This window comes from Malaclemys terrapin, chromosome 1 (assembly GCF_027887155.1).
Source record: "Malaclemys terrapin pileata isolate rMalTer1 chromosome 1, rMalTer1.hap1, whole genome shotgun sequence".
Classification (NCBI taxonomy): Eukaryota; Metazoa; Chordata; order Testudines; family Emydidae; genus Malaclemys; species Malaclemys terrapin.
Genome location: NC_071505.1, coordinates 74,502,257 through 74,529,129, shown reverse-complemented (window position 1 = coordinate 74,529,129; position 26,873 = coordinate 74,502,257). Strand labels below are relative to the sequence as shown.

The window sequence follows — 26,873 nt, the reverse complement described above, 5'->3', positions numbered from 1 at the left end:
CAAGGTGCCATCACCATCCAGAAGTTCATCACCTCTGATTACTACTGGTCAGTAACTAACCAGTTTGGCATCTCATAAAGCCTGACAGAGTACATGAGATATTGACAGCTTGCACAGATGGGGTTCCTGAACTGTAGATGGACTGCTGATGGGACACATGTCCATTCTATACCTGACACATCAGATCAAAAACTTTATAAACAGGAAGAGGTCTTTCTCCATGGTGCTACAAGACCTGGTTGATCACTGTGTAAAAGTCACCAATATTAATATAGGGTGGCCTTGAGTTATCCATGATGCCAGGATGTTTAGAAACTCGGGCCTGTTTGCAGAACTGAGCAAGGGAGTGTTTGCTGCCCTGAAAACTATGGACATTAGTGGAGTTATTAAGTCTTTCACTAGACAATCGGACCAGAGAAAGGAGTGGTTGAATTTTACTATGAGCAGTTGCAGAATATCAGTGGAGTGTGCATTTGGAAGACTGAAGGAGAGTGATGGCAGTGCCTTTTTGATAAAACAAAATGTTTCTCATCATTATGTGCCACATGGGATAAGTGTTTGATGTATTTAGCACAACACGCGTGAGAGCAATGAAGAGATCTTGGAAGATGGTGGTGGGGATGCTAATGTGCTAGCACCGTCTAGTAGGGAGCGGGGATGCTATTATAATTCCTCCATTATCAACCTTTTGAAGCCACTCCTCTGGAGAGGTACACATATACTAGATCTAACTGGATTCCCAGGGGACCAACAGACTAAAACAGTTTTTGGATAAATAGCCTGGTTTGAAAGGGACCTCATTCTTAAGGTAGGATTGGAAAGATTAGGCCTACTGAGACCTCATATAACTGAGGACTTGTTCTAAACTGAAGCTGCGATGAACTGGTAAACACAAAGAATTCCCTGGGATGGAGGGGTTTGAAGGCCTGCTTCTGCCAGAATCTATGTTAAGGTTGGGGTTACTTCTGGTAAGCTTAGTAGCATGCACGTAAGCTCCTTTATTGTTTTTAATATGCTTGCTCTGCAATTCTTTTTACCTTAAATATAGTAGGTTTGCATAGGAAGTGCTCTGTGGTGCCTTATAACTGTTACAATTACCACTGTTAGCCATCTCTGAAGAAGGAGCAAGAAGGTGTCCTTGGATAACCTGTCTGTGCTGGGAAATACACAGTGAAGGCAAGGAAATGTGCACCCTGGAAATACCCTGGTCAGAAGCGAGAGGGATATGTGCCTCCACCCAATAGAGGCAACAGCTAGGGGTCTGGAAACTGAAAATAGGTCCCCTTGCTGGAGCACTAAGGGGAAAACAGGTGCTGTTGCCCTGAACTGTGATGGGGGGGGGAGGAGAAGGGATGTAATGCCATGTATGAGTTCAGCTGTACCTCGGTGAAATTTTGTCAGCTGAGTTGTAGCTAGATGGATTTATTGAGTTAACATCCCTGTCACATATCAGGATGCAATCCAGACCAGTGAGAGGGTGTGTCACCACCTACCTCAGAACCCTGGGTGCCTCACAATGCTTTGCTGTTTTAACTCCCAAACTGGGTTGCTCACAGAAAGCCTACCAGAATGCAAGTCACACGCCAAGTGTGTATAGCTACAGCCTTGGCCCAGCAGCACTGACCCCAGCAACCTGTCAACAACACTCCAATCACACTCTAGCTTCCACCAGCCCTTGTTACTACTTATAGGTGGCCCCCAACTAGCTCCAATCTTGAATTTTCCCCAAAGCATGTGTTCTGCACTGCTCAGCCCTCTCCTGGACACTTCAGATATTAAAGGTCCATTGCGCTTGTAAGGGGTCAATATACAACAGTCAGCTATTTTAACTGGAGTTACCAAACAGTTCAGGTTACACACAACACTGGATTAGTTTTGATGTAAAAAAAAGTTTATTTAACTAAAAAGAGATAGATTTTAAGTGAGTGCAAGTACAGGGTATTAAAGTCAGAAATGGTTATAAGAGACATAAGGATAGAACGTTTTCCAGTAGCTAAAACTTAACAAGTTAGACTTGGTTCAAGGTAAAATCCTTACCACATATTCCCAGCAACATTGCTGATCAAATTCTCAGGTCAGGATCCTCCCACGGTCAAAGGGAGGGTTCCTTTGTCTTCTTAGGTAGGAGAGAGAGAGAGAGAGAGAGATGCTTTGGGGTCTTTTTGCCTCTCACTTTCATAGTCCAATCACCCTTGGAAGCGGATGATTCTGAGGATTACCTTTCAAAGCAAAAATTTATTCAAACAGTAAAGAAGGTGAAGTGGATCCTGGTGGTAAAGGTGGTTCCATGCTCTTTCTTCTCCCCCCTGTATGCTGAAATGCAGATTTGCCTTGTCTCCTGCCATTTCCCCCTCTTGCAGTCTCAAGCAGTCTGTTTACTACTTCTATGTAAATTGAGATAAATACACATTCCTTTGTTTAGGATAGACCTACTTAACAACTTTGACTAGTCAGGACTGTGTGGGTTTGAACATGTGCTAATATCATCATACAGGGGAATTCATAACTTTACATATAATATTGCTACATACATTTCACCGTGATAATATTGACCAGCAAGTTATTACTTTTCAGATGATATCTCACAAGGCATATTTTGTACAAAGATTATTATAATGGTGCATTGGGGTGAATACTGGGGTGCTTTCAGTCACAGTCCCCATGTAGACAAGGCTTCAGTCATTCAAATGCCTGCAGAAAAGAGGACAAGAAAGAGCACAAGTACAGCCATAGCTAGTTCACTCAAAAATGTAGTATATAATCAGAGAAGTACATTTGTAATGTTCAGCTAACTCTATCAGCTGAGAAACAAGTGAAAAAATGATTAAAAAAAATAATTATGAAACTAGCTACTGTAAATAATTCAGCTGATTACACAAATGCCATGCACCTAGCATGGGTATAATAAAATGAAAATGTATTTCCTCTTCAGCTGGGCAAATTAAGTCATTGTATCCCATAAATTGCTTTTGCTGTCCTCTTACATAGCCAGAAGTTTTTTAGCCATATGTTCCAGGGTTGCTCTTCCACCACATTCCCTTTGGCTGTGACAGGGCCCTGAACTCACCCAGCCTCTGGTCCTCAGTATCCAGGCAGTAAACCCCATGGATCCAGCTCTTGGAGAGTCAGCCCTCTGAATGAGTCCTGTGGAAGTCCACCCCTTGCAGGGCTATCAAGATCCAACAGAAAAAGAAACAAAAAAGAGCTAACACAAGACTGCAGCAGGCCTTCTCTTCTCTTTACAGCAGTCCACAGTCCTGTTCAGCACCCACAGGTAAGTCACAATTAATAACCCCAAAGTAAGTATTCTGTATCAGGATCAAAGCAAAAACAGGCATGAATCATTCAAGTAGCTCCTGCTCTCAGCCACACTATCTCCAAGAGCTGAGGACTCTGCTCTCCTCCCAGGTCTGCCACTAGCTGAGCTGGGCTGTTCCCTTTTAGGTCCTCCCATGAGGCCTGACGCTCCTTGCTGGAGTAGAGGGGTTGGACTGATTGAGCCCAAAGCAGTTCATTAACCCTTGCCTTGCCATGTGCAGGGTTTGCGCACCCCATCACACCACGCCATGTATCAACACTCACTTACATCAGAAATATTTCAGTCAGATCATAATTTTTCTTCCATAACTTCAGAAACATTTAGCACAGACAACAATATCGGATTACTTCTGTCAGCGTCACACACGTTCTCTTGCCGTTTGTGTATCTGAGCTATTGGATTGGTGCTTTAGTCATTCCTTCACCTCTGCCATTGTCAATTAATTTGCAGTTAGATATTGTCAACAGAGCACTAGTATTACTATTTATTTGCTGAGCTCCAAATCAGTGTGCTCATTACTGCTTGAAGTACAAGAATTTAGGTAAAAGTGTTTTTCAGTCTTGTCTGAAGGGTCAAGGACGATCATCTTGATGGCATTCCCCAACAACATTATCTATATAGGCTCCAGACTGCTGTATTAATCCATATGTATTGAAGAGCCTCGTCTTTTGAGATAGCTTGAGGTGAGAGTAGACAGACTTTTTATGTATGTTTGTTGAGATGTAGAGTTTGTGGACAATGTAAACTTCCTAATTGCAGATTGCGATGCAGGTGTGCACCCCACACCAGCCCTGATAGAGTTAACAAAAGCCTGAGAGGCCAGGTAGGTTACCAGGCATCACCTGAGAGAGGGAGGGCCAAGGTTAATTGAGAGTGAAGCTGAGCTCGGGGATGGGCTGGACCAGCACTAGAAAGCCAAGAGGCTGAAAGCAGAAGGCTGTCTGGCAGGCATTTTCTGACCTCCGATGAAATCACTCTATAAACTGAAGAAAAGGGAATAGCAGCAGAATATGGTGATGGCGATGATGGGGATGATGATGATGATGATGATATCAGCAAAAAAGCAAAGCTGATGAAGAAATAAACCAAAATGCTGTAATTTTAAAATCCCTAGCCAAAGAAACAAGCTTAGGTGATGTTAACCCTGTGAAAGTAGCTGAGTGGATTAAGAAAAGCAGAGGGGATATTGTAAGAGCTAGGAGACAGGGAGAAGTGATCTTTTAGTTGACTGTAAAAACAACTCTGATAAACTACTAAAAACTAAAATGCTAGGGAAAGATAAATTAAGTTGCCAGCTACCAAAGTATTTGACTGAAATAAAGGGGGCAATATATGGAGGGGCCATTAGAGTTGACCAATGATGAATAATCAATTGCATAGGAGAAATTGATAAAGTGTTAGTACACTAGGGTTTCAGTTATTCAGAACCAAACCATATATTACCCCTCCCCTAAGGAATTATAAGTACCAATGGAACGGGCATGCAGAGGGAAAAGAAGATGTGGTAATGTCGGGGGGAGAGTATTCCTATAAAAATTGTGTAGAAGGGATAAGATCAAAATAGTAACTGTGTTGGTAATCACAGTTTGGCATATAGAGGGTGTATTGCTGCAAGGCAAGCTAAAGAGATACAAACGACAAAATTTGTTATATCTTATGCGGAAGCTATAAGGAGACTCTCAAAGCATCAGGTGGAGAGGGAAGAGACAATCAGAACAGGAAAAGGGGAACTGCAGATACAACCTCATTCTATAAAGAACACTGTGCAAGGAATAGACGATGATATACTGGTAATGAAAAAAGAAAGGTTTATTGCATTTATGATTGAAGTGATACATTATACATCACAAACTGGGAAAAAAATCAGAAAAAAATGAAAATGATAGCAAGGGCAGCGGAAAACTGCTTGTATATTAGCAACTTGTCAATGGAAAGTATTCATGCAATTTTGAATGAAGTTAATGGAGGAATCTGACTAGTATGGACATCTTAGTCTTTTGTTGGAATAAGCACCGTCTGATAGCACATGGTCAAGAACTAAAAGAAAATACCCTGGAAATGAAAACTAAACCAGATGACATCTGTATCCAGGAAACATGGCTGGTTGATAAGCTCACTTTTAAAATTCCATGTTATATTGCCTTTAGGCAAGACTGAAAACTAGGAAGAGGAGGAGGCAAACTATATAACAGTAGAGAATGAAGAAGTAAGTCTAGAATATAATGCTGTTGAGATCCCAATTCAGAAGACTAATATTTCTTTCAGGATTTATAATATCTATAACTCAAGTGGAAAACAAAAAAGTTTGGAGCTACTATGAATAGTGAAGAATGCTATAACCTAAATATATGCGGTGACTTAAATTGTGGAGAAGTAAGACAGATAAAAATGGTGCATACTTAGAAAAATTAATTGATGAAAATAATCTAGTGGTTTTAAATGAGGGCACCCCAACTAGATTTAATGCAACAAATGGTATTTTTTCCTGCTTTCATCTGGGAATTATAACATCAGATATCGCAAGTAAATGCAACTGAGAAATATATAAGGAAGAAGGAAGGGGAGTGATAATTTCCCTATACTTATTACTTTTCAAGAGAAAGGTAAAATTGAAGGTAATGGAAAATTACCCAACTGGAATTTTAAGAAAACTGACTGGGACCTATTTGCAAGTAAATGTACTGAATTTGTGAATAATCATAGTGTGAGCGATGATATAGAGAATTTCAATGTCAATTTAATAAAGGGATTAATAGCAGCAGTTACTGTAGCCATACTTAGGACACTGAAGTACCCCCAAAATAAAAACTCACTTCTATGGTAGTGTGGTGTTGCACTCCATATTATTTATGAAAATATGCTTATGATATGAATATGACATAACTAAGGTATGTTTTATGCAAGATGGCTCATGTAAGATGTGAGTGGAAAGGTTATGATTTACTGAATGTGATTATCCAATTTGTATGCATATATCATTTCTGTATCTAAAGTTAGGAATATGGACTATGTAACAATTACAACTGGGTGTACACCCATCAGATTGGGAAGACACCCATCAGATAACAGGCCATCAGATTTGATGGGCCATTAGGAAGAAACAACAAGACTGTGAAGATACTAGTCTCTCTCCTTCCTGGGAGGCATCCTGGGATGTAACTGTGACTCTACTAGGTCAGGTGGTTTTGTCACCTGATACTAAACATTATCTTGGACTTCTTGTCACTTTCCACTAAAAGGAGGGGGGGGGGTCAAGTTTGGGAAACAAAAGATTCCCTCCTTATGTAAATCTTATTTAAGGGTGGGGTGGAAGGCAAACGGGACTCTCCTCCATTGCCTACCCAAGAAGAAGGACTGCTGAAATGACCTGAAGGGACAAAGGAACTAACCTGAAGGGAAAGGCAGGGGAGAGTCCAGATTGAGACAGGGATCCAGTCTGTAAGAAGAAATAACTGGAACCCTGAGCTACATAAACTCTGCATCCTGCCTATTTCAACATTTAGGATGAGAAATTACATTCTGTAACCTGTTTCTTTAGTGAATCAAGCTTAGTTTGTGTGTTTTGTTTTATTTGCTTAGTAATCTGCTTTGTTCTGTTTGCTATCCCTTTAGCCACTTAAACCTGCCTTTTATAGTTAATAAAATTTGTTTTGTTTATTATTAAACCCACTTTCTGTAATTTCTAACTGGTGGGGGGGGCAAGAAAGGGTGCATATCTCTCCATATTGAGGAAGAGGGCAAATTTTATGAGCTTGCACTATGCAGATTCTTCTATACAACACAAGACAATATACCTTTGGGTCTTCACTCTAAGGGAAGTGGGTACCGGACTGCTGGGGCAAGTCCCTTAAGCTGAACACAGCATTTGAACAGTTGTCCTGTTGGATTTTTTAATCCCAGAAGGGGAGAACTAAATGGTGACCCAGCCAGAGGGTCAAGTTACCAGAAGAAAAACTATTGCAGAGTGAGGAACAAGCAGCAAGAGGGCACCCAACGCAGCAAGAGCTACAGTCCCTGACCTAGACCCAAGAAGGCAAGTCGGTGTTGAGTGGCAACTTCATTATACAGATATATCAATATGTCACCTCACAGAGGGTGTAGTTCTTCACACCCTTCGTTGATTATTTACTCTAACCAAATAATAATAATAGTTTTCTGTAGCACCTTTCCTCCAAGAATCTCAAAACACTTTACAAATATGAATTGATGAATGCTTACCATACTCCTGTGCTGTAGGAAAGTACTAGACCTATTTCTCATAGTTGGAACTGAGCCACAGAGTGGTAAAGCAAATTTTCTAAATCACACATTAAGTTTGTGGCAGAGTAGAAACAGAATCTGCATCTACTGCCTGTGACTCCTAGTCATATTTTTTTCATTATAGTATCATCCTTCCACACATAGTAATTGCCATTTCCCTTTCACAAACCACAGTGGAGTTCTCTCAGGGATGAATCTGTCCTAGCAGTTTCATTCTAAGATGGTCCCTACACAACTGTTGGGGAACTATTAAAAGTAACTAAATATCAAGGACATAACCTCTCAAAATGGTGTCCCTGGAAGGGCTTGACGCACCAACATTTTGGTTAAGCTGGGAAACTGAGTCACGAGTCCACCTAATTTAGGCTTAATCAATGTTTGCCTTATCTATACAAATTCAGAAAGAATAATTTTCACTTATAGTGTCTTGACATATATTTATGCCAGACAAATAACAGACAAGACAAAATCAGTAAATGGGCCCTTATTACCATGTTCTGGGGGATCAGGAAGTTCTTCTACCTTCCATGATAGTCATTGACTTCTCTGATCCCTTGGCCCTTCAATCCCATTCTTCAGTTTCTGATCTGGTGTTTCTCCAGTTTGGGCCCATGTTCACTTAGGTCTTTTATATGTATCTACATTACAGATTAATCTTTATCCAATTGGCTTATAGCACATGAACCCTTTGGATTTTAGGTAACCCATACATTACGTATGCACAAGCTTCAATTACCCAACTTCAGTATTTTTCTTGTTAGTTTTGCAGTTTCTGGGTCATGTTGTTTTGTGTCACCCTGCCCTGGGCCTTCCCAGAAAAAGGAGGGGGGGGGGATTATTTATTATTTACTTACATCTTCATGATATGTTACCTTTGTTCTATCAGCAAAAACATTTTAAGCAGTTAGCAGTTCTATGTAAAAGAAGAATTGGCAAAACCACACTTATGCCACCAAAGCCTTAGCCTAAGTATTACCTCATCTGTACCCATCCACTAGTCATAATTACAAATTATTAAAAATATAGCTATCAAAGCTCTTAATTTTACCATTGACAAGTCTTCATTTTATATTTCAAAGTTTTGTAAGTCAGCATAGGTTATTCTGTGCGATCCTTAATCAATTAGAAAGGGGATCAGGAGTTATGGAAAACATGATGATTCTTTAATATCAATATGTCATCTTTAAACATGGGTTTTTTCATTCAAATTTCAGTTTTGCTTGTGAATCATTACAAAGAAACTTAATTAGAAATTTTCCTGTGAATGTAATTTGAAGGATGTCTCAATTTTAGGATTTTTCTATTTAGTTGCTTTTAATGGTACCCTGACACAAGAGATGGCTTTCCGTAACAGTATCAAGAAATCTGTGGTGTGTAGTCTGGCGGTCATGCAAGTGCAGGTGGAGGGACAGAGAGTATGTGTGTGTGTATATCATATCCTGTCTCTCATCATTTCATGGCAGTTGTGTTGTCCAGTAGATGGAAGAGTTTCAGCAACAATTCGAATCTGTTTCTTGTCACCTCCCATCCCATCAAAACAACTGATTCATCATACTCTCAATCAGTCCTGTTATTTTCAGGGACTGAATCAGTAACATTTCCATTGTGATGCGGATTGAAAGACAGCTTAATTCCAGTCTGTGTCTGTCTATTTCTACTGTATCTTTCTCCTGAACGTGTGGCTCAGGAAGTATAATGATTCATTCCCATGGCAGCATGCTTGTAATCTTCATCTCCCAGAAAAACAAAACCAGCCAAAGATCCAAGTGTAATTTCCATCTGACTCCTTGGAGACCTTCTAAGGGAAAGTCTACAGGATCTGCATCTTCTCATCCTCCTCCCTGGAATAGCCTATATCAGGGATCGGCAACCTTTGACACGCGGCCCGTCAGGCGGGGCCAGGATGGTTTGTTTACCTGCAGTGTCCGCAGGTTCAGCTGATCGCAGCTTCCACTGGCCGTGGTTCGCCCTTCCAGGCCAATGGGGGCTGCAGGAAGCAGCGGCCAGCACATCCCTCAGCCCATGCTGCTTCCCGCAGCCCCCATTGGCCTGAAATGGCAAACCACGGCCAGTAGGAGCTGTGATCGGCTGAACCTGCAGACGCTGCAGGTAAACAAACCGTCCTGGCCTGCCAGCGGATTTCCAAGAATGGCCACGTGCCAAAGTTTGCCAATCTCTGGCCTATATCACTCCTTTACCTAGGTGCAAATCCTGCCTTCCTCCGGCACAAGCATGATGTTTTCCTGGCCTTGCAGTGGAACTGGTATGGCTCTCCTGTATGAAGGAGGGAGGCTACAGTAGTCTTGCCTATATTAAAAAAAATTGTTTTGTACAAACCTGGTTGTGAAGAGTCAAATTAGCTGATATGATGCTGACATGACAGACCACTCAGCATTAACCAGAGCAAATCATGTTTAGTATCATGAATTAATTATAGAACTAAAGCATAACCAACCCTTTATTCATTTCTCATGGTTCTTTTCTTAATCATCTCCAATTTATCAACATCCTTCTTGAATGGTAGACAACAGAACTAGACACAGTATTCCAGGAGCAGCTGCACCAATACCAAATCGAGGTAATCTAACTTCCCTACTTTTGCTCGATTGAATCTCCCTACATCCAAGAATTGCATTAGCCTTTTTGGCCACAATATCACACTGGGAGCTTGTGTTCAGCTGATTTTCAACTATGACCCTCATATCTTTTTCAGAATCTCTGCTCCCCAGGATAGAGACTTCCATCCTGAAGTATGGCCTACATTCTTTGTTCCTGGATGTATACATTTACATTCGGCTATATTAAAACACATATTGCTTGCTTGTACCCTGCTTACCAAATGATCTAGAGCGCTCTGTATCAGTGACCTGTCCTATCTATTTACTACGTCCCCAGTCTTTGTGTCATCTGCAAACTTTATCAGTGATGATTTTGTTTTCTTCAAGGGCACTGATAATGTTTAATAGCATAGGGCCAAGAATCGATTCCCGCAGAACCCCACTAGAAACACACATGCTCAATGATGAATCCCTAGTTACAATTACATTTTGAGACCTGCCGTCCTACTTTAGGGAATGTTGAGACATTTTAAATGCTTTACTGCTCTATTTTTTGCAAGAAAGAGCATTACATTTGGCTATGTAAATGGGTCCCAGATTATTTTAAAATAGCCAGCTTCTTTCTGCCTCAAGGAAAGAGAAAGATATAAACCAAAATTATTGGCTTTCTGAAAGATTTTATACTCAATTTTCTCTTGTTACATTCATACCATGTAACTGTGTGCATATGTGCACATGCATGGTCTTAATCATGCAAGGCTGCAACCAGATTATGATGATCATGCTCTGACCAAAGTTTCAGGGAGCTTCTGTGCATTCTTTCATCCCCTGTACAACACTGAACACTCTTTCCTATACCTGCCAAAAGTTTGCTTTGAATCCACTGATCTCCATTTTGCATCAGGCTGTTACTTCACAGCCACTAAACACATGCACATGTGTAGTGCTGTTTGCAATGGGTGGGTTCACATATCCATTTTGTCTCATTATATTAAATGCATTAATGCCAACCTTCTGGCCCAGAGTTTCCCACTATTCCTCCCTCTCCATCTGACTCCCTCCCTGACTACAGACACCTGTTCCAGGGAAGGACACATGTTCCAAGTGTCTCCAGGCAATGGATCTTTTCCCACTATTTGAGCATTTCCCTCCTCCCCCCTTCATTCCTCACTGCTGCACATGCTGATGTTGTATTTATTTTGTCTGAGAAAGCCAGCGATTTTAAAATGCTGTCCAATATGCCTAATGTCACTCCCCAGCACACAGAGCAGCTTATATGAGGGCTGGCCAGGAGAGCACTTTTGGCATGAATATGCTCATTTGGGCATGAATACCTGTATTCATACAAATAACAGCTGCTCTCCAAAAATTCATGCAAACAAGAACTAGTCACAAAAATATTTGTTTAATAAAAGGTAACAGCAAGGTTGGGTTGAATTGTGAATCTTATTTTTGTGAACACAGGACCAGCTCCTCAACTTGCATAAATCAGCTTAGCTCCATTGACTTATATGGAGCTGGAACTATGTTGATTTATCTCAGCTGAGAAGCTGGCCCATGATACTTGCAAGTATTTTCATCTCCCACTGTTTGCCCAGCTGTTCTTGGGAATGTTGCTTTAAAATTATTTATGCAAAAGAGAAATAAACAATTTTTCTGCATTCTTTATTGTCATGTTATGTTTGAACTAGTGTTTAGAGAAAGTTTCTCATACTTTTTTATGAAGAACATTTTCAAATACCAACATTTAGGGGCAAAGAATATGCAAAAATAAGTTTGTTTCCTTATAAAATAAATAAATAAATTACTGCTCATCATGCTGTGGCAAGGTTGTGGAGGGTGTTCTGAGAATAGTTGCAGAGCCAGATACCATGACCAACAATTCATGATGAAACAGGTATACACTCAAGTGCCCTTCAGCAGGTGGTGAGCTGCTCTTGGGTCTGCACCACAACCACAGATCAATTAGATCACATTGTTTTTGAGACTGGGAACAAGCAGAAGTGATTACATAACTTCAAAAAGAAGAATATTTGTCTATATCCTAGGAGTGAAAGGAGCATAAATACCACAAAGACTCAGTAGGGTTAGCATTGCTGTCAGTGCTAACTTTTGCAAAGAGGGAGGAGGGGGCATGTCTGTCTGTTCTCTGCATTAGCCAATAGGACAAATCAGGTATAGAGGGCAGTGCACAATGAACTGGCCCAAGGAGCACAGAGAGACAAGGTGGGTGAGGTACTATCTTTTATTGGACCAACTTCCACTGGTAAGAGAGAGACAAGCTTTTGAGCTACATAGAGCTCTTCATCAGGTCTGGGAAAGGTACTGAGAGTGCCACAGCTAAATACAAGATTGAACAGATAGTTTAGTACAATGCCTTCTACAGCCCCTGTGCTACCCCCTTCCTCCAAAACAGTGCCACAATGTAGAATCTTGCTCGGTATGTAAACAGTACAGTGTGCCCAGAAAGAGAAGCACGTCTCCTATTGTTTTCTTTAAAGGATAGGAGCTTTGAAAGGGAATAACTTATTTAAAAGAAAATTTTGTAGCAAACATTCTCTCTGCCAAAACCACTGATAAGCAGCTACAATAAAATGGCTAATTTAGTGATAGCTCCAAAATGCTTGTAAAGAATATTTTAATGAATTGATGGGTTCTAATTTGAGACAGTATTTTAAGTTCAAGACACTTCATAACAAAAAGAGACTGTGTTCTTTAACAGGTGTGGAGATGCAACTGTCTCCCTTCACATCTATAGACATACCATTTATCTTTTCAATCTGCTTTAGAGTTTAAGCAAAGGATTAGTCTACTAATGCAAAGACTTAGAAGGCTTTAGAAAGACTGTATGTCCTCACAGTTTAGGATACATAGTGTTGCTTTTTCTCTCTGGTCCAGTGGAATTTGTGTATAGCATTCTGATTTCTTCACTTTTACTCTGTTTACCCTGTTCTTAATCAGCATTGATTCACCCCCCCCCACGCCCTTAAAGCAGAAAAAAAATCAATTTTCCATTATGTTTGTTAATAAGTCATAGTAGGAGTTAAATAGTACTGGGTATTGCAGGTAAAGCAGCTGATAATTAATTGTTGAGACAGTCCATTTAGTATGTTGAATAGACTGACGCACAAATAATATAAAAAAAAGGCTGTGGGGTAAATCCTCTACTGCTCAGCATTGCTGAGGCAAGCAGAGATTCTGGCAGATGTGCCCTGTGTCCAGGTATACCACTTGCCAGAGGAAGGTGGGCATTGTGGACTGATGTCAGGCAGTTTACTGCGACTCTGAGACCCCCTTCCTTCCAACTAGCACATGCTGCTGATCACAGTGTGGGCACTGTCTGATAAGAGGAATAGACAAATGCCGTGAGCTGCATATCCCTTTAGGTCCATGGTATAAGGACTAGCATCAGGTGTCTAGGTGTTTCCTTAAGCCTCTAATGAGAGATCTTGACCTGCTGTTTGCATTATAGGGGTGGGGAAAGAAAGTTTGTGCCCCTTCCATAAGAACATAAGAATGGTTCTACTGGGTCATACCAAAGGTCCATCTACACCAGTATCCTGACTTCGGACAGTGGCCAGTGCCAGGTGCCCCAGAGGGAATGAACAGGTAATCATCAAGTGATGGGCAGTGCATCAGCATGTATCTTGCTCTTTCTAACTGCATGCAATGCTCTGAATGACTCATCAAGGGTCTTATCCAACTCCCTTTAAAGTCAATGGGCGTCTTTCAATTGATTTTATAACATAGGCCTAACATAGGATGCTGGAAATTATTGATCTGAGGGGGAAATGCAGGAATACACTGAAAAATATGTACATGTTCATTTTACCGAACTACCAAAAAATGAAAATGAGCTTGAAAAAGAGAATAGTGTACTTCAGTTTGAAAACTGTATGACACTTAAAAAGCATGGGGTTGGGGATAAAGGGCTCCCTTTCCTCCTCTTATTATTATCAAAATATAGAGTATTTTGTGGTGATAACTAAAATTTCTTTCTAATACTATTAATCACTCAGGATCACTCCTAGATAAGCACCAAATGTCTTTGCATGCTTTCTAATGTCCTGATTCAGCAAAGCAGTGAAGTGCTTTGCTGAATAAGAATAGACTTAGCACTTGGTTAAAATTCAGCACATGCTTAAGTATTTTGGTGAGTCAGGGCCTCAGTGCCACAAGATATGTGAATGCAAGATCATAGTCAAACAATTTTGCTGACAACATGACACAGTTTTCTACTATGCCTATGCAAATCTAGGTTAAAAGCTCCTAACAAAATTAAGGAGCACCCTTCCAAAGGATAAAAAATTTAATATTGCAAAAATTCAGCTTCAGGTCCTTGCTAGAAGCAGAAGAATATAACTGCTCCATTAATCTCACTTCCTCACATTTCAGTATGAAAAATTGATCAGTTGTTCCTCAATCTTTACAGTGCTAGTCAAGGGACTTAACAAATCTTATCTAGTCTGAACAACCTCCCTCTCTCACCCCTAGAGGTGACATCTCCAGGTCAGGCCTGAGGCACAAAGCAGGGCAACATGAAGATGGTTGTACTGCTGCTGTGCCTGTTCTGGAGACAGACCTTTTTGGTCTCCTAGGGTATTAGTCTGGCAATTTTCCCAAGCAATACATTACATGAAAATGTCTATATGAAGGGGTGGGGATGCAGGGATAGAAGGGCAACATTCCCTAGCAGTCACATGCTAACACGAAGGGTATGTCTACACTGCAATCGAAGGTGTGACTGCCACACAAGTAGACATACCCCTGCTAGCTTTACCTCTGCTAGCAGGACTAAAAATAGCAGTGAAGACAAGGAAGTGTAGGTTTCAGCGCAGGCTGTAGAAGCATGCCGTGTACCCTGGGTCTGAACTCAGATTGTTAGCCTGTGCTGAAGCATCTATACTGCTATTTTTAGCTATGGGTAAAGCTAGCAGTGATATGTCTACCTGTGCTGCAATCACACCTTGGCCCGCAGTGTAGACATATTGGGACATTACTGCCACTGCCACTTAGTGTTGCACAAGGCTACAGCACATGCTACAGCACAGCTCCTGATCAGGTTTCCTGTGGTGGCTGGCCAGGATGCCTCCTAATCTTGATAAAGCCCATTATAGAGTGTGTAAGAGGTGTCAGTGTCCCTGCCTGGTTAATCCCCCTTGAAGGCAGACATGGGCGTTCCTCAGGAGACCTTAGGGAGGGAATCAAGGGCCCAAGGAGGAGAGTTTTTCTACAGGTGAGGAGGTGGCAGGTAGAGGCTGTCTTGATGCTAGCGGGGGATATAGGATGTCTTGGAGGCTGCAGTTCTGAGATAGCTGGGTTCAGTCCATTGTCATGTCCTGTGCATAGACCAACCAGGGGCAGGTTTATAAAAGTTCACCCCTACTGTTCATTTATGCTATTAACAAGCTGCATAATCAAGTAGCTGAGGTGTATCTATTGACAGGAGCTCTGCAAGCACTAATGAGAGACTTTATATGGTTTGCTGATGGCTACATAATTATTCACTAGTAAACTTTGGGTTATAAGCACCCTCAGAACTTTTCATTCAAGATGTCCAAGCACTTTATGACTTCTAATTAAATCTCATAACACTATTTTGGAGAAAGCAAGTGGTAGTATACCATTTTACAGCTGGACAACCAGAGAAGCAGGTAAGTTATATAGCTTCCCCAAAAGAATTCAGGAGTCCTGACTCTCAATCCTGTGATTTAACTACTAGACAACGCAGCTGCCGAAGTAGCTCAGTTGGGCGAGTGCTAGACTGAAGTTCTAAAGGTCCCTGGTTTAATCCCAGGTTACAGCAGCCTGAGGGGGGAGGGCTAGCTCAGTGGTTTGAGCATTGGCTTGCTAAACCCAGCATTGTGAGTTCTATGCTTGAGAGGGCCAGTTGGGGCAAAAATCTGTCTGGGGATTGGTCCTGCTTTGAGCAGGCAGTTGGACTACATGACCTCTTGAGGTCCCTTCCAATTCTATGATATTACTCACTATTAAAATCTTTCTAAACAATTTTTGTTTAAATTTTTAAAAGATTGTAAAAAAAAATCAGATCTTGTTTGTTCTGGACTGACTTCTTCAATTACCAAGATCAAATGCCCATGCGTTTCAACAATGAACAAAATATACTTTAAAGCTCTCAGTCAACTATGTTTTATGAGTGCATCATATCTTTAAAACTTACAAAAAAAAGTACAAAGCTCTAGTTGTTAAATTTTTATCTACAGTATGTCCCATGTGCAAGTCACTTTCATATGTAATATTGGTTATTTCTCAGCAAGATCTGCACACAAGAGGGAGAGAGAATCAAGTACATTTAAAAAAATGCTGACTGTATCTCATGTAACATCAGTTTGAAGCTGCTGGGGGAATATAAAAAATGGTGATTTGTAGAATTTATGTGCCATGAATTCCAGATGCTAATCATGTGATCAGTTCTTTTATGTCAAATACAAGCATATGACATTTTTCCTGATTCACATAGAGATTCCACACTGTAACTTGCATTTTTTGTTTTTAAATGGAGGAAATAATTTGATGTGGCCACAAGTCTTTTGTGTGATGAATCAGATTAATAACTATTATCATACTCATTAAATGAACAAATCTGTTAATAAGAGATCTGCAGTGCACAACTGTATGCCATTTTGTCAGACACTGTGAGACTTTATGGTAAAACAAAAAGTTTTCAATCAGTTCCTGATAAAGGATTTGACAAGTTAACTAATTTACTGTACACAGAAGAAAAAGCACAGAAAAGGTCTCTGCTGCCTGTTTCTCCATAGACATGTTATCCCTGCTTTGAAATCATCTGCAGATTAATCTTTCACACCAATTTGTTTCGTGCAATATAGAGTGATACAGCCATGGCTCTATGTGTTGCATTCTGAAATCACTTTTTTCCCCCTCCTGCATGATTGCGTGTGTGTGTGTGAGTGTGAGAGAGAGAGACAGACTGTGGTCAGATATTGCATTGAAATTAATTGAAATTTTCTCTAAATGAGGGCTGTAGGATATGAATCACTTGGTCTTATTAATAAATAAAATAACCTACAGTGTATATTTACAAAAGAATCAACAGACAGCAGTGTGGCAGCTAGGATGAGGGGAGTAAGCTGAATTGGTTGGCATGGGCCAGCTGTGGTTTTTTCTTTACTGTGTAGACATACCCTTAGTCTCTGGCTGCAGCTATGACTTTCCTATTTTGATGTATGTCATGAGGCTGACAATATGTTCCCTTCCCATTTCATTAAAGTAATTTTCCTTTAATATACAAGGTGTTATTAATAAGTAATTATTACAGTCTTAGTCATGTTTACATTGATCATGTGCATGGAAACTGTTTTATTCCATTGTAGTTTTCCTTCAGACTTCGTCCCTGGTTGACTGCAATGGCCAGGGTAGGATAACAATGTCTTTGTTGAGCATGCTTACTGGAGTCCACCCAGTGTCATTCCCAAAAACCTGCTTGCCATGGCCAATTTCATTTTCAAATATTGCAGGGGTGATTTATGGGAAAACAAAAGCCCTTGAACAAATGCCTGATACCAGTTTTCTGATTTACTGTACACAAAGGGAAAGCATTCAACAGCTCTCTTCTTGTATACATTTTCTTATGGAAACCTTATGTTCACTTCTGAGTCATCTGCTTATTAATCTTCCACACCAAGTTGGCTCTAGCGATAAAGAGTGAAATGCACAGTTCTCTCTGCTACACGGTGCCAGTCAGGAAAGGGGCATCAGCATGGGATGCAGGGTTTGGCATTCTGCAGCTGTAGAAGAAGGAAGGTTTTTTCCCATCACAATCAAAGGTAGCCTTCTTTACTATAGAGCCAGGAGGCCCATGAAACTTCCAGGAGCCATTGGTCACAGGGGCCACTTTCTGCTGGATCCAACCCAAAGTGCATTATTCTAATGTCAGATGTGCAGGCGTGGATCACTGTACACAGTCCATTCAAGAACTTTTGCTCTGCTTGTGCACAGTTGGAGATTAGCTTGAGATTAGAAGAGATGCCTGGATCAGCATAAAACAAATACTTGACATTTTGTTTGGAAAATTATTGTGCATGGACATGCACAGTAAGTAGGTCCTTAAAACAAGCAACAATGACTGTGACTCTGTTATACTCTACTCTCACGGTTGACAAAACCTCAAGTTTTATAAAAGCAAAACTGTCTACTGGACATTGAAAAGGTGCACAACATTAGGGATGGGTGAACTCATTCTGCTTAATTTTAACCATACCACTTTGTGTTTGAAAGTTCCTGGCTTTATCTGGTTTCCCATTCAACTTAATAGAGCTTGTCAAAAAAAGAGCAGAGATGGGCAGAGATTTAAAAAAAAATCTATTCAAAAATACCATATGTATTGTATATGCAGCACCCATTTGTACCAGTCTAGTTTTGGGACACTGTCCTTCTATCTCTAACATAGCACAAGCATCACTTTAGCTAGAAAGGGGATTTTTAAATAGAATCATTGTGCAAGAACATGGTTTCAAGTATGAAAGCAAAGGGAGAACAGCAAAATAGAGACAGTGGATATCAGGAAGGCAGATTTTGGTAAGCTCAGAGAGCTGATAGGTAAGGTCCCATAGGAATCAAGACTGAGGAGAAAAACAACTGAGGAGAGTTGGCAGTTTTTCAAAGGGACACTATTAAGGGCCCAAAAGCAAGCTATTCCGCTGGTTAGGAAAGATAGAAAATGTGGCAAAAGACCATCTTGGCTTAACCACGAGATCTTGCATGATCTAAAAAATAAAAAGGAGTCATATAAAAAATGGAAACTAGGACAGATTACAAAGGATGAATATAGGCAAACAACACAGGAATGCAGGGGCAAGATTAGAAAGGCAAAGGCACAAAATGAGCTAAAATTAGCTACGGGAATAAAGGGAAACAAGAAGACTTTTTATCAATACATTAGAAGCAAGAGGAAGACCAATGACAGGGTAGGCCCACTGCTTAGTGAAGAGGGAGAAACAGTAACAGGAAACTTGGAAATGGCAGAGATGCTTAATGACTTCTTTGTTTCGGTCTTCACCGAGAAGTCTGAAGGAATGCTAATGGGAAGGGGGTAGGTTTAGCAGATAAAATAAAAAAAGAACAAGTTAAAAATCACTTAGAAAAGTTAGATGCCTGCAAGTCACCAGGGCCTGATGAAATGCATCCTAGAATACTCAAGGAGCTAATAGAGGAGGTATCTGAGCCTCTAGCTATTATCTTTGGAAAATCATGGGAGACAGGAGAGATTCCAGAAGACTGGAAAAGGGCAAATATAGTGCCCATCTATAAAAAGGGAAATCAAAACAACCCAGGAAACTACAGACCAGTTAGTTTAACTTCTGTGCCAGGGAAGATAATGGAGCAAGTAATTAAGGAAATCATCTGCAAACACTTGGAAGGTGGTAAGGTGATAGGGAACAGCCAGCATGGATTTGTGAAGAACAAATCATGTCAAACCAATCTGATAGCTTTCTTTGATAGGATAACGAGCCTTGTGGATAAGGGTGAAGCTGTGGATGTGGTATACCTAGACTTTAGTAAGGCATTTGATACAGTCTTGCATGATATTCTTATCGATAAACTAGGCAAATACAATTTAGATGGGGCTACTATAAGGTGGGTGCATAACTGGCTGGATAACCGTACTCAGAGAGTTGTTATTAATGGTTCCCAGTCCTGCTGGAAAGGCATAACGAGTGCGGTACCGCAGGGGTCTGTTTTGGGACCGGCTCTGTTCAATATCTTCAACAACGACTTAGATATTGGCATAGAAAGTACGCTTATTAAGTTTGCGGATGATACCAAACTGGGAGGGATTGCAACTGCTTTGGAGAACAGGGTCATAATTCAAAATGATCTGGACAAATTGGAGAAATGGTCTGAGGTAAGCAGGATGAAGTTTAACAAAGACAAATGCAAAGTGCTCCACTTAGGAAGAAAAAATCAGTTTCACACATACAGAATGGGAAGAGACTGTCTAGGAAGGAGTACGGCAGAAAGGGATCTAGGGGTTATAGTGGACCACAAGCTAAATATGAGTCAACAGTGTGATGCTGTTGCAAAAAAAGCAAACATGATTCTGGGATGTATTAACAGGTGTGGTGTGAGCAAGACACGAGAAGTCATTCTTCTGCTCTACTCTGCTCTGGTTAGGCCTCAGCTGGAGTATTGTGTCCAGTTCTGGGCACCGCATTTTAAAAAAGATGTGGAGAAATTGGAAAGGGTCCAAAGAAGAGCAACAAGAATGATTAAAGGTCTTGAGAACATGACCCATGAAGGAAGGCTGAAAGAATTGGGTTTGTTTAGTTTGGAAAAGAGAACACTGAGAGGGGACATGATAGCAGTTTTCAGGTATTTAAAAGGGTGTCATAAGGAGGAGGGCGAAAACTTGTTCACCTTAGCCTCTAAGGATAGAACAAGAAGCAATGGGTTTAAACTGCAGCAAGGGAGGTCTTGGTTGGACATTAGGAAAAAGTTCCTAACTGTCAGGGTGGTTAAACACTGGAATAAATTGCCTAGGGAGGTTGTGGAATCTCCATCTCTGGAGATATTTAAGAGTAGGTTAGATAAATGTCTATCAGGGATGGTCTAGACAGTATTTGGTCCTGCCACGCGGGCAGGGGACTGGACTCGATGACCTCTCGAGGTCCCTTCCAGTCCTAGAATCTATGAATCTATGAATTGGTGAACTTTGCACGCCTAACAAAATAGACTCAGATACGCTGAACCACAATTACACTGGCTATACCCAGCCCTATTAAGCATACTTAAACTCACACAAATGCTAACAGTCAGATTTTTTGGAAAATACATCATGGGTAAAATTTCAAAACCAGCTAAATGATTTAGGAGCCTAAGTCCCATTTTCAAAAGAGTCTTAGGCACTTTGGAACCTTTGTCCCATTGACTTTTGATGAGACATAGGTAAATAAGTGCCTAAGTCATTTCTGAAATTTAAATTTAGACCCTAATCCATTCATTGAGATGCTTTGGAAAAATGTACCTAGTATGTTTGCTGGATCAGGTCCTTAAAAAGTAACTAAAACAAACACATGTGCATGGACTTTACACATGTGTGGTCCTATTGCCTTCAGTTAATAGACATTTTATACATTACAAAGAAGGGAAAAAAGGTCTTGTGTACATTCCTTTGTTACACCTACTTCCATCATCAACATGGAAAGCATAACAACATACAGATCCTGATCTCTTGTGCAGAACTCCCTCTGAAGTCATGGGAATTCTGTACACAAAGGGCTGGCAGAATCAGGACAACTATGTTCTAATTTTTACTGTTGTCTATAAAGCTATGTAACTAGGATGGCTTTTATATGCTGCACCTTTATCATTCTAAGCAGTCCGCTTGTCTGTCTGCTGTGAGGACCTCTATGTGGAACTTCAAGGGGATGCAGCATGCTAGAAGAGACCCACAGTCTCCTGGAGAGAATGTTCTCTTTTGTTCTTTCTTGTTTTGTTTCCCTTGATGCTCAAATTAAAGAGGCCCCATCTGCAAATACACAATAGGCAGGGGATCAGCCACCACTTCCCTCTGCCTTTCCTGTTTTAAAGATTTAGCTAAGGGCCAAGTGGAATTTCAGGCACTACATCCAGAGGCATGATTCTGGCTCCCTTCCCTCCCTCTATGCATAGAATGGCAGAACTGGAGAGGCACAAAATGGAATAGGAAGATGTCTCCCATCAAGGGGAGGAGGGGGTGTAGGAGTGGCTGTGCAGCACCTGGAGCTACAGGATATATTTGTCTCTTTTATGCTGTCTTTGAGGCAAGGTGGGACATCTCTGCACCACCCTTCAGTGCCGTTCCATGTGTAAATAGCACAAATGAGCCTGAAGCCATTCAGACTGAAAGTGTAGGATTGCTCTTTGTGCATGGAAAAACAGAAACACTTCCTTCCCAGAAGAAATACATTTTTGAAACAAAAGAGAAGGACTCTTATGTACTGCAGTTCCTGTAAAATTGTTTCCTGCCTAACCATGAGTGACTTGCTGTATAAATGCTTCTTGGAGGCCAGAGACAAAGCTAAGAACCAATGCCCACAGTGGAGAGACTGGGATGGAGATGGTCCAGCACTGTGCCCAATTGTTGCAACTTTTCTCATTTCCTCACATATAGCGAGCTTATTTTGGTACTCTAATGTGCCTGCTTCTAGGGTTCTTGCTTCTGTAAAAATAAAAATATAAAATAGTAATTCTTCCCTTTCATTAGAGATGTACAAACTTAGCTCCTCTTTAATACCTGCTTAAGGGCCTAATTTTGCACCCTTTACTTCTTTTAAGAGTAATCCTTACTCCTGTGAGTACTCCCACTGATGTCAATTACCCCCAGGAGCAAGGATTGCAGATCCAGACCTAATTTTGAACTGCTGCTTTTTAATAGGAGTAGTTGAGGGATTACACAACACGGTGGATGAGGAGATTTTGCATCCTTTGCCTTGTTTCATTAAAAATAAAAAGTGGCATTGCAGTAGTAAGATACTCTGAGCTAAAATGACTTTAAAAGCCAATTTTGCATCAATTGCTACAGTGTCACGCTCACACTACACTAGTTCTTGTGCCGTGGTTGCTATGGCTAAATTTTACTAAGAACAGTTTAGTTAACCACCATGAAAAAAGTGCTTTGCCCAGCACCCAGCCCAAATTACTGGGCCAGGCACTCATCATGTGTTCTGTGGTGGGAAGCTTATCCCCTCAAGGCTGCAAAACTATTGCCCTGAGACTGATACAGCCCAGGGGCTGGAAGCCTCCCTGGAACCTGACACCGCTACATCCCAGGGGAGGACAAGCAGATTCATGCAGCAGCTCACCTATGATTGTTACTCCCCAGAGACTACACCAACCTGGTGGCGGGTGTAGCCTCCCCAAATCCTTACACAGCCATCCAGGACAGAAGGATTCATGAAGCAGCCCACCTAAGTCCTGTCCAACTCCCTCCTGCCTCTGATCACCGTTGCACAGGGAGTTCATATGGAATGGGGATTCTGTAACACCACACAGGAATATACAGCCTCAGCATTGACCCTTCCTCTTTGCTCAGCCTACAGAGGTGACACCGGGGAGAGGATTTGCCCCAGTACAAATGACAAGAACAGAAAATTGTACAGCAACATGTCAATTGAGATCACTGCTAAGTTTCTACAGTACAGGAACCTTTTCAACTATCTTCCCAGTACCTCATCAACCTGACAGTCAAAAATGTAGAGTAAAGACAAAGTAACAAAATCACAGAAAGTACCACAGTGTCTATTAACAAAGCAGATCAGCTGACATGTAGCAGCTGGAGGTGCTGAAGCCCTTAATAAATTGACCCTCCTGTTGAGATTTGCAAGAGCTCTCAATCTGTCATCATGCCTGTTGTGTCTGTCACTTGCACCTGGTATGAACATCTTATTTAGCTGTCACACATCACGTTCATGTTGTCCAGTGGAATAGTTGGGTGGAATTACTGTACCTTTGTGCTGATTACTTCAAAAGTGAAACTTGTTTTTATTAGTAAAAGTTGGCTTTCACTATTACTTGCATTGTTCAGAGCTGGATTCTTACGATTTGAATGCTTTGTGTGCATAATTTCCATATGCTGGTGAATCTCAGCTCACAGCAAACACTGCAGGAAGCATGATAAATTCTACCCTTTGGTTTCCAGGCTCCTGTGCAGATTTGATTAGGGGGAAGGGTTATCCTACAGTTGCTTCTTTCAGACATTACCAGTGTTTCATCTATAGGCATATTTCCATATGTGATTCTGTACTTAAGCATTTTTTTCTACACACATCTCATTATGGCCCATAGGCTCTCTAGAATCCTTAGTTATTTCTTCACTGGACAGAAGAAAGACCAGCATATGAATTAGGAATTGCATTATTTATTCTGTTGTTTGTTTTTAGGCACTTTTAACATTCCTTTGTCTAGGGCCCGCTGGGGGTATGCACTGCTTGACAAACACTTTTTAAAAATATATTTCCAGAACACATCTATAATTCTCTGTATACCTCCTGTACACAGATCATACAATAATATTAACACCCTACATGTTACCAGTTTGCATATGGTAACTGACATAACACCTTTTAGATACAGATTATGATAGTGAGTTGGGGCAATGAATGCGTCATGCCTGATGTGAGTTATGGTATGGTGTACCCTCTGCCAGTTGGTTCTGAGGGGCTCCCTGGGTCACAGAGCTCCAGGGCTCCTCATTCTCCTGACTATCTCCATTGCCTCCAGCCAGTTCAAATGTAATCCAAGGTTCCCCAGGCATCCCATTTGATGCCATCACTTGGATGGAGTCAGGAAGAGTTTCCAAGGCTACCACTTTCCTGTGGCATCCTCCTATGGCTTCTTATACCATAGGGCTGCTTTTTGTCGTGGGGGGGAGTGGAGACAACAGAACAGTGTTCCCAATCATTGTTTAAGCTTGGAGTCTTGCTGTTTAATATTTTAAAACATTGTTCCACACGTATAATTTAAAGCTTTTCTCCCTATTGTATATGTCCACAACAACATGCTATGTTACCATGTACTCCTCGCTTTCCATCCTGAGCATGTCTAATTCAGAAGATCTACACTTTCACATATGCAAAGGAAAGGAAGACACATATGCAAAGAAGTAAATAAGATTATGGGTCCTTTGGGAATTACTAAAATATTGGCTTCTAGATCATCATTTCTTTTTATGTACTTCTTCTTAGGTGACTCAACCCCTCAAAGAAAAAGTCTTCTGAAAAGTCTCTCGATTACAGACTTTGTTTCTGGTGGGAAAGGAACATTTTCATTAGTCTCTCTGCAGATTTATGCAATGCAAAGAGCTTAACAAAATAAAATTAGCAGGCTCATCACTTGTAATTAAACTGGACAATACAAGTATCTATAGAACAGAATTAGTGTATCTAAATCCAGTATAGCCTTCTGCATCCTCCTTTAAAAAACATATTTCATTCTTAATGTTCCACCCTAATAGCAGAAGAATAGGATAGATCTATGATATTAATTCTATGAAACTTTTTTACACAAAAGCATCCTCAGCAGCCAGCAAAACTTTTCATTCCCTCTCTCTTGCCCAGTTTCCTTTTCTTGCCTATATAGTCCAGTCCCAAGGGTGTGTTGGAGTGCTTCTTATTTATGCTCAGACTGTGTTGGTGGTAAGCCTCAGGCTGTCCCTTAAAGGGGTAATACACCACATTCAGCTATGTCTTTATTGAGACAGGGGGACTAGAACTGAACACATCATAGCAGGGGAGGCACAGTACTCCAGAATTCCTTTAAACTGTCTGGTTGCATATTCTACTGGCATGCACAGCAGAGAGCAGGATGCAGGGCACTTGTCTTCCACTGCTACCAGCCAGTGGGATATGAACTCCAGGACTCTCCCTTCCTGAGGCCATTTCCAGTGCCTTCGGCCAACAGGCAGTATTCCAAAGCTCCCTCTTCCAATGCCATGCCATCAGCTAAGTGGAAGCAGGAAATGTTTACAAGGCTCCCACTTTCCCATGTCCTGCATGCTCTTTCTCTCACCTTTATCTTTACTTATCTCTCTCTCCTCCTCTCTCTCTCTCCCCCCATATTTATCTTTACTTATCTCTCTCTCTTCCCCCTCCCCCATATTTATCTCTACTTATCTCTCTCCCTCTCTCTTCCATTTACAGTCATTCATCACCTGATTTTCATTCACACTCTGTCAGACCAGTGTAAAGAGGCCTTAGTGTAAATGAGAATTAAGCCCTCACTGAAATGGAAGAGAGGGAGAGAGGAAAAGAGTAGGAAAGTGTTTAAAAAAAGAGCCTGGGTGGTGGAAAGGATGTAATAATGTCTGTGGGCTATAGAATAGTATCTAAACCTTTCTCATTTACATCATCCACATAAGTAGACCCTGAAGTTCTCCTTTCCAGCTGGAACAGTGCATCTAACTGGCCTAACTTTGTCAGAGGATAAAACTGTAGCAGCCTAAGACTTTTCACAAGTTATTTAAATTTCATTTCCAGGACCTCTCTCTCATACCTTCCGCCAGAAAGTGTGTCTGAAACATTAAACAAACTCCTTGGAGTTCATTCCATTGGGAACCCTTCCCATCCAGGAGGGATAGCTCAGTGGTTTGAGCATTGGCCTGCTAAACCCAGGGTTGTGAGCTCAATACTTGAGGGGGCCACTTAGGGATTTGGGGCAAAATCAGTACTTGGCCCTGCTAGTGAAGGCTGGACTCGATGACCTTTCAAGGTCCCTTCCAGTTCTAGGAGATAGGATATCTCCATTAAAATATATATATATCAAAGGAGAACATACATAAGGATGCAAATTTCTGTGATGAAACTCCACAAAAACATCTTGAAGAAAGATGCTTGAGCCACTGTGATTGAAGACTTTGGGGACGGGGGGAAATTAAGTGTGGAAGATACTATAAAACACTCCAGTGCCTATGGAAAACGTGCATAGCCTGAGAAGCTGAATGCAATAAGTGTTTGAAAAAAGAAAGATTGTGAAGTATTTGGAAATGATACATGGTGAAAAAGAAGCAGAAAGAAGCAAGTGTCAGATCATGGCAGGGCTAAGAATGGTGACACAGAAAGGGGAGATGTCCATGATAGACATGCTAGTTATGTTATCCCTGTGCCCAATTGTGGAAGTGTTCAGGACTGTGAAAACAAATGTATGATCATCCTGAAATCAATTAGAGCAGTCTGCTCCTCTGAGTTATAAAATAAACTAAAAAGACAGGGCAATCTCTC

The 26,873-nt window shown here is 41.0% G+C and overlaps 1 long non-coding RNA gene across 4 annotated transcripts in view; it reads right to left on the bottom strand.

Moving 5' to 3' along the window:
- Window positions 1-26,873, bottom strand: part of LOC128830382 (uncharacterized) — a 58,656-nt gene that overhangs the window by 4,760 nt on the left and 27,023 nt on the right. For 3 of the 4 annotated variants that reach the window (XR_008443568.1, XR_008443567.1, XR_008443570.1), the window contains 2 exons: window positions 3,068-3,169; window positions 1,874-2,691 (listed from right to left, as the gene is read on the bottom strand). This is a non-coding gene — a long non-coding RNA (uncharacterized LOC128830382). Of the gene's footprint in view, window positions 1-1,873; window positions 2,692-3,067; window positions 3,170-26,873 lie in introns of those variants that run through there. The other variant, XR_008443569.1, reaches the window with a different exon arrangement.